Genomic DNA, 8,913 nt, shown 5'->3' with positions numbered 1-8,913 from the left:
ATAAACGGTGATCATAAAGCAAATACTGCATTAATTCAGCAAACACCACAGTGGTTAAGTGAACACTCAGATCATCAAGCAAGCCCATTGTTCAGTCATAAATCAAAGATTGCCAGTATTCTAAATATTGCTTCCCCAAAAATGTGTGAATAGTGAAGTGAGATCCCTGTAGGAATAGTACTCAAAAATCAGTTGCACATGCATTCATTTCATTTTAATTTCCAAACCAATTAGTCATCTCTATAATCATGTCACCTGGAGGATCTCAAAATACTTTGGAACTTTTCTAATTGCATGTACCCAAAATAGTTTCCTTGTAATTAACAAAATGATAAGAATGTGAGTAGATACATTTGGCATCCATGATTGTGAGAAATAGGAAGAAGATGATACTTTAATTTCTGTCATGCTAGAACAACTGCATCCAGATAGTCTTTGCTTAATGACCAGTCACACAGTGACCATTTGAAGTTACAATAAAAAATGACTGCTAGTCATTGCTCACTATAGTAATAGTAATAATGTAGTAATAGTAGTAAAGTTGGAAGGGACCTTAGAGGTCATCTAGTCCAACCCCCTGCTCAGGCAGGAAACCCTACACCATTTCGGACAAATGGCTGTCCAGTCTCTTCTTAAAAACTTCCAGTGTTGGAGCATTTACTGCTTCTGGAGGCAAGCTGTTCCACTGATTAAATGTTCTCACTGTCAGGAAGTTTCTCCTTAGTTCTAGGTTGCTTCTCTCCTTGATTAGTTTCCACCCGTTGCTTCTTGTCCTGCCTTCAGGTGCTTTGGAAAATAGCTTGACTCCCTCTTCTTTGTGGCAGCCCCTGAGATATGGGAATACTGCTATCATGTCCCCCCTTGTCCTTCTCTTCATTAAACTAGACGTGCCCAATTCTAGCAACCGTTCCTTATATGTCGGTGCTCGTCTCCATTTCAAGGCCATTGAGCTAGCTCTGTCCAAAGACATTTCTGGGGCCGTGTGGGCAGCATGACGTCACGGAGTGCTGTCGTCTTCCCACCAAAGTGATATCTATTTATCTACTCACATTTGCATGCTTTCGAACTGCTGGGGGGGGGGGCAGGAGCTGGGGCGAGGATGGGAGGTCACCTCCTCACATGGCAGTCGGGTGTCAAATCTGGGCTGCTGGCTTTCCAGCCGACAAGGCATTAATCACTGAGCCATTGTGCTGCCCAAAGTTACAACAGACCCCCCCCCAAAATGTGACCCAGTTCTGGGGTTCCAACAGTGGAAACTCCCCTACAGTCACATGACTGAATTTCAGGTGCTTGGCAATCAGCTCACCTTTATCCCCAGTTGCAACCTTCCATGGTCACATGATTGCAATTTACAACTTTTTTTTTTTTTTTTTTTTTTTTTTGCTGCTTTCCAGCCTTTTTGATCAGTTTCCAGCAAAAATGCCCATAGGAATGAATGGATTCGCTTAACTATCATGATATTCAGTTAATGGTTGCCTCAAAAAAGGTGGTAAAATCAGGTTGGTCACCTGGGTGCCTGGATTTATGACCATAATCATGTATTATGGAACTTCTGGGTTCCTTTATGGCCATAACTTGAGGACTACCTCTACTCTCAAAGACCATATGCTTCCTGGTGCTGAGCCAACAGTTTCTCACACCCATTCTGTTTTTCCAAAGCAAAAGAAATTGGAGAGAGAGGAATAAGTTGGTAAGGTGTTAAACATTCTATTCAATGGCAAAACCCAGTCCACAGTTCTATTTGTAAGCAAGTCACTGTCAACCAGGATTCCCTTAAATCCAACTGAGTTCAGTGGAACTACTATAAATAGAATTATTTTTGCCTCTGTGTGTGTGTGCGTGCGCGCGCGCGCGTGTGTGCATGTGCACGTGCGTGTGTATACACATGCATTTCAAGTCAGTGTTGATTCCTGGCAACTGGCTCAACTAGTCCCTACAGTTTTCTTGACAAGATTTCAGAAGTGGCTTGCCCTGACCTTTCCTAGGGCTGAATAACTTACAGCAAGTCATGAAACAGTTAAGAGGTTAGCTAGAGAGGAACTTATCTGTATTGCCAGGAGCTGCTTGGAAGAAAGATAGGATGAAAAGAATGGATGAAAAGGAGTTTATTTAGCAAATGTCTGTACTGCCATATTTAGGATTTTCAATAAATAATAGTATACATGACTGCTATTGGAAAAGATAGCTCCATGTATAGTTTCCTTTTACTTTCTTTAGATAGATAACCTTTGTTGTCATTTTTTAACTGTGGGCACATTGGCACACATTAAAAATGAAATTTTGTTGCTTGCTCTCAAAAGTGTACACTTACATAACACACATTTAAACATGCTATATACAACATATGCATAAACCTACACCTTTACATATAAATAACATAAATATTGATCACTGTCCATCTTGAATACGTAGCCATCTTCAGTAATGTCTAGACAACATTCAAATACTGTGAGCCTCTATGGGATTGTTTACAGTGCAGGAAAGAAGGGGAGACAATTAAGAATAATGTAATATCACATAAACTTAAGAGCCAGTTTGATGTAGTGGTTAAGGCATCAGGCTAGAATGGAGGAGAAAGTGAATTATAGACCCATCATAGATACAAAGCCAGCTGCGTGATTATAGGCCAGTCACTCTCTCTCTCTAGGAAGAAGACAATGGCAAAACAATTCTGACATCTTGCCAAGAAAATTGCAGGAGTTCATCTAGGGCAGTGGTGGCGAACCTATGGCACGCATGCCAGAGGCGGCACTCAGAGCCCTCCCTGTGGGCACATGCAACCGTCCCTCTTCAACCAGCCACCCGCTAACTCGTCAAGCTCCCACGTGGCCGGATGCAGCCCAGCATGGCTGGTTTCCCTCCTCCCATCCCATCCCTCCTGGCCTCGTATGCTCTCCTTTTCCTGGGCACGACCCACTGTATCGCCTCCTCAGCTGTTGGCTGGCAGTCTAGCTCAGAGGCAGCTTCTCTGAACTGCTGGTGGTGGGCTGCGGAGCCCCAGAATGCACCGGTTGAGGGACTGGCAGGCTGTGGCTGCTGACAGACACTGTCGGCCCCCATGTGCTCGCTGGCCTCTGTGTGCGGGGGCCAATGGTGTCAGGCAGCAGCTGCCCCGGCCCCTGCCTCGCTTTGCCCCATGGCAATGGCTCCCCACCCTGCCTCGCCTTGCCTCGCCTCACCCCACAGGACGAGCTTCCTGCCCACTACCCCACCTGCCAGAGACCCCCTGGATGTCACCTAACCCTGCCCGGCCCCCACAGGTGTCCCTCCCGACGAGCAACATCAAAGTGACCATGCCCACCTTGGCCACACCCACCAGTCTGCCATGACCATAGCCATGCCCATCCAGTGGGCCATGCCCACCCGGCACCCGGCGATAAATAAGTGGGTTTAGGGTTGCAGTTTGGGCACTCGGGCTCTAAAAGGTTCGCCATCACTGCTCTAGGACAATGTTTCTCACCTTGTCAATTTGAAGATGTGTGGACGTCAATTCCCAGAAATGGAGAATTTTGAGAGTTGAGTCTAAACATGTTAAACTGACCAAGATTAAGAATCACTGCTCTAAAGCAGTGATGGCGAACCTTTTAGAGACTGAGTTCCCAAACTGCAACCCAAAAACCCACTTATTTATCGCCAGGTGCCAGGTGGATGTGGCCCACTGAATGGGCGTGGCTGTGGTGGTCATGGCAGATTGAGTGGGTGTTGCCAAGATGGGCATAATCACCTCAATGTTGCTCGTGGGGAGGGACGCTTGTGGGGGCCAGGCAGGGTTGGGGGAGATCCAGGGGGTCTCTGGCAGGTGGGGCAATGGGAAGGAGGCTCGTCCTGCAAGGTGAGGTGAGGCAAGGCGAGGCAGGACTGGGGTTCCATTGTCACAGGGCAAGTTGAGGCAGGGGCTGGGGCAGTTGCTGCCTGACACCATCGGCCCCTGCACACAGAGGTCAGCAAGCGCATGAGTGCTGGGATGCATCGGGCCATGTGGGACCTTGGCAAGTTAGCGGGCAGCTGGTTGAAGAGGGACAGTTGCCATCTCTGAGGCATGGCGCGCGTGCCCACAGAGAGGGCTCTGATTGCTGCCTCTGGCATGTGTGCCATAGGTTCGCCACCACTGTCCTAGAGAAACTGCATTTTTAGGAATACTTTCCAGAAACTCTCAGGGTAGTTCTCTTTATAGTTTTCATCTCCATGACTATAGGGAGTGAAAAAAGGAAAGTCCAAGAGACCAGGGACCTATAAGTCCCCAAATTTCTCTGGGGTCATGCAGACCCCAATTATACTGCTATTGTTTATTTCTTTGTTTTAAAGGCAAAGAGTGGGGGGAAAGACATTCCTCAAACTGGGCGGATTTAATCAATGGCCACCATGTAAAAAATTCAGCTATACAGAATTACATTCTACTGTTGTACTAATGTAAGTTAGTTCATTTGAGAAAGGGGAAATTGTATCAGAATAACAGAGTTGGAAGAGACCTTGAAGTTCTGATCCAACCCCCTGCTCAGTCAGGAAACCCTATATCATTTCAGACAATATTGGAACACTGCTAGCATGTCTCCCCTAGTCTTTCTTTTCATTAAATTAGACATACCCAATTCTAGCAACCGTTCTTTATATGTTTAAACTTAATATCATTTCTATTACGCAAATACAGCCAATGTTAGGTCTGGTCTTGCACTAGTATCTTAACATCATGCAGAAAACAGAGAAGTTTTGGAGAAAGCTGGTGCGTAAGTCATCTATAGTCACATTTTGCCTTCTTATCCCATTTTTTACTCTAGTCCGCAAATTTTATCAGACTTCTTTGGATATGCAAGCTTTGCTAAGCATGGAGAAAGCGAGTTACAATTATCTCTAGGATTGTTAAGAAGATCTGACAAACAATGGGTAGATAGTCTGAATATACAGTCCATATTTGGGTCTCTCTCTGTCTCCTATGATAGTTAAATTCCTTGTATCCTCTAAAGAAGTGAATCATCTATCCACTCTGATTCTTTCAGGATTTAACTTCAATGGATGATCATTTGTCAAGTGACAAAACCATGCCTGCTAGATCATGGGAAAAAAAACCTTAAAATTTGCCTTGAAAGATGTTATCTTGCTTCCAGGCTATAATTTAGTATAGCATATTTTCTGGAAAGAACCCGATAAGGATTTTTGAAAGTTTAAGTAATGTTAAGCAAAGCTTTCTTCATACTTTCAAGCCTGTAACAGTGAATTGCTACTACAGTACAACATTTTAATATTTTTCTTTCCAGAACTGTGATAATCTGTGATAATATTATAACAAATGCAACAGCAGGTTGAGATAAGGATATTTATTCTTATAATTTATATATTATTGTTTTCCTCAGTTCCTCTGTAACTTCTGTGACCTCTAGAGGCCAGAGCTAGAACAATACCCAGAATGTCCAAATGAAGATTGAATTCCAAAATCTACCTCATGAAAAGACTTTCAGCCCAGTAATTTTAGCATTCACCCCTTTAACTCCCTCGATGTTCTCTATGAGATCTGTAATTTCTGAACACTGAAGAATATTACTCTACTGATACTTATTATTTTAGAATTTTAGTAATATGTTTATAAACAGAATCATCAAACAAGGAATAAATGCATGTCTATCACTTGACAAAATTTAAAAATAAACAAAAATAAAATAAGTAATAAATAAATAAAATTAATAAATTACAAAGAATACAAAAACAAAAACAAAGAAACAAAAGCTTAAATCGACTACTTTTTCAACGGTCAGTTTTCTACATTTCTGTTTCCAAGAGCTTTGACTATTCCACATTCAGTTATTTAAATAGGCTATAATTATCACTTGTTCTCTAGCAGCAGTGTTAAAAAGAAATCATATTCTGAATAGTTGGGGGGGGGGAGAGAGAGAACCTGAGAATTTTTAGAAATCCATCAATAGTTGATGAATTTTAGAAGACCACTGGGAAACCAGAACATCCCAGGTCAGTAGGTAGATCAAGAAGATAAACAAGCAACATAAAAGGCAATAGCAAACCCACTTCTGTCTTGTCAAGAAAATAACATGGGTGTGTTTGTCCAGTGGGTATTTTATCTTAACTCAAGAGAAATTTTAGCTTCATTGAACCAATCAATATTTATTTCATTCATATTAATTCTGAGTATATTTATAATAATAATAATAAAGTTGAAAGGGACCTTGGAGGTCATCTAGTCCAGGGCTTTTCAACCTTTTCACCCATTGTACCACTTTTAGGATATGGCAACATCCAAGTATCACCAGTCACCTAGCAAGGTGTCAAAAACTTGATGATCAAAAAAAAAAGGAAAAAAGTGATAAAGTACAGGTAGTCCTCAACTTACTACAGTTCACTTAATGACTGTTCAAAGTTACAATGGCACTGAAAAAAGTGCCCCCCACGCCACAGCCGAGCAAGACACCTGCCTGCCCACCTGGGAACGCTCTTCCTCCTGTCCGAGGTTTTCATTGTTGTCAGCATTTCTGTTGAGGATAGGTAGCGGGGGTGGGGGTGTTTGGTTTTTATTCCCCCCCCCCCGTCTGCTGGGTGGTTGCATCAGGTTTTGGTCACTTTACATGACCCTGGGACACTGTGACCGTCATAAATATGAATCAGTTGCCAAGCATCTGAATGTAAATCACAAGACCTGATACTGCAATATTCCAGCTGATTGGTGCTTCTTCTGGGCTCAGCAGAAGCACCAGGATCAGCGCCGAGCTCCAGCTGGAGCCTGGCGCTGATCCTGGCTCTTCCATTGAGCCCTGACAGCCCTGCAGCTACAGCCATTTCTCACTCAGACTTATGCAGTGCTGCGCCGGTTCAGCTCATTCCCCTCCCCCACTACCACTTTTCTAGGATGGTCGCATACCACCTGCCAGGTACCAATGTACCACAGGTGGTACCCGTACCACTGGTTGAAAAGCCCTGATCTAGTCCAACCCCTGCTCAGGCAGGAAACCCGATACCATTTCAGACAAATGGCTGTCCAGTCTCTTCTTAAAAAGTTCCAGTGTTATACATAGGGAACCAATTTAAGAAGTTGGCTTAATTTATTCACCTGTTGCTAATTAGGGTATATTTGTATGCCATTTTGATCAACATCCTAAGGGCCATAGGACTTATTGATATTCATCACTTCTACCCCTTAAAGAGCCACTCAGTCCCCAGTTTTTGTATCAACATGAGTGGAACTGAGACAGGATAGTTCTGGATCCAAAAGATTTCAATTCCAACACCTCCTGGGTCCTTTAAGTAATCCCTGCTAAAGGAATATTTATTCCAACCATCATTAATAAACCATTAAATTATTTTTAATTCTGGTAATCAGAGGAAGAAATGGAGGAAGTAAATCCAGAAATGCAAAGAATTGTCTATTTTCTCACTTCTATTTGTTCCAGTTTCACAGGAGGTTATTGGAGAACATTCTAAAATATACTCTATGATGCCTTTAGCACTAAACAATGAAAATATTTCTAATGTATCTTCATATAATAATTGTCCAAGATAGTTTAGAGCTATTCAACTTCAATAAAAAACCAATATCGAACAAATACTAAAGCTAAAAACAGTAATCTCAATAAAACTATCTAAACATCCAAAGCAAAGAATAATCATATCAAAATTACATACATGAAGAGACGGAGGAGGAGAGAGTGAGAGAGAGATTGAGGGGGTGGGTCTTTAAATTGTATTACTACTAGAAAAAAATTTGAAATGTATTTTTATTAAGGTACATTATTTATATAAGTTTGAGGAAATTTGCAAAAAGACATGGGCAGATCATTGTTAAAACAATGATGGTCCCAGGCAAATCATACTTAGAAAAACATTATAGAAGTACAGGGCTATCACAAAAAAGTTCTTGTCTTTAATACCTTTTGCTTTAATTCTTTTGTCAGTCTCTGCCTTAGATTCTAACAGAATAGAAAAGCTGATATAGAAATACCAGTAGGTGATCCTTCAGATATTGTGGCCCAGGATATGTAGACCTGTAGCTATCAGTACTGACTTGCATCTGGGAACTAGTGCATATCTGTTAACCTTCTAGATCAACAAATTTTAAAACTTTCTTAGAGCAGCTTTCATAATAAAACCTTCATTGTATTCCAGCAGCGTATGGTATAAGAATGCTAATTGTTAGTGCATGTCCTTTTTTTTTTTTTTTGGTGCTACCTAGGGTGTGGAATAATCTAGAGCAGGGGTGTCAAACTGCTGGCCCATGGGCCGGATGTGTCACAGGGAAAAGCCACGCCCACCCCATTGCCAGCAATGGCAAAACCGTCCCAATACGTTGCGCGATGTCACATGATGTCGCGAGTTTGACCTGTCTGATCTAGACTAGAGTACAAAAATGTGGCAGAAATGAGTTCCAAATGCAGTTACATAGCTGGCTTTGCCATAGTTTCCTGATTTTCACACAAATCTAAGCCATATACCTCCATTTACACATTACAGCGCACAATAAGTTAAGCCAAAACTAAACAAATTACATAATGATTGAGTACATGTATGAATCTATCTGATTCACTTTGGATTGGCTAGCTATTTTAGGAATTAGAAATGGGCTAATTCTGATAATTGGGTTGAGTTTACATGTCCTGCAAAGCCAGAATGTGGTATGGTTAGTTTGGACTGAATCTGTTGCATTAACCCGAAACTAGGATTTAAAAACTGAGTTTAAACTAACATGGAACTCATCAGTGGTGTTTACTGAATAAACAGTAGCTAAATGGGTGTTTATACAAGTATGAGAAAATTTGCAAGAAGTTAAAGATCTCCAATCAGAGCTTAAATATCTGTTAATGAATGCTAAAGTCTTAAAGCAAAATCTATAGCTGAACAATATCTTTCTTATGATCAAACTGTTTCACTTTAATCAATTAAAGGTGTTAATTTTGTGTTTTCATTCTCACTACAAAC

This window comes from Crotalus tigris, unplaced genomic scaffold, assembly GCF_016545835.1.
Source record: "Crotalus tigris isolate CLP2741 ecotype Arizona unplaced genomic scaffold, ASM1654583v1 scf7180000018221.231157, whole genome shotgun sequence".
Lineage (NCBI taxonomy): Eukaryota > Metazoa > Chordata > Lepidosauria > Squamata > Viperidae > Crotalus > Crotalus tigris.
The sequence above is the reverse complement of the archived record's forward strand: the minus strand, read 5'-3'. Positions refer to the sequence as shown.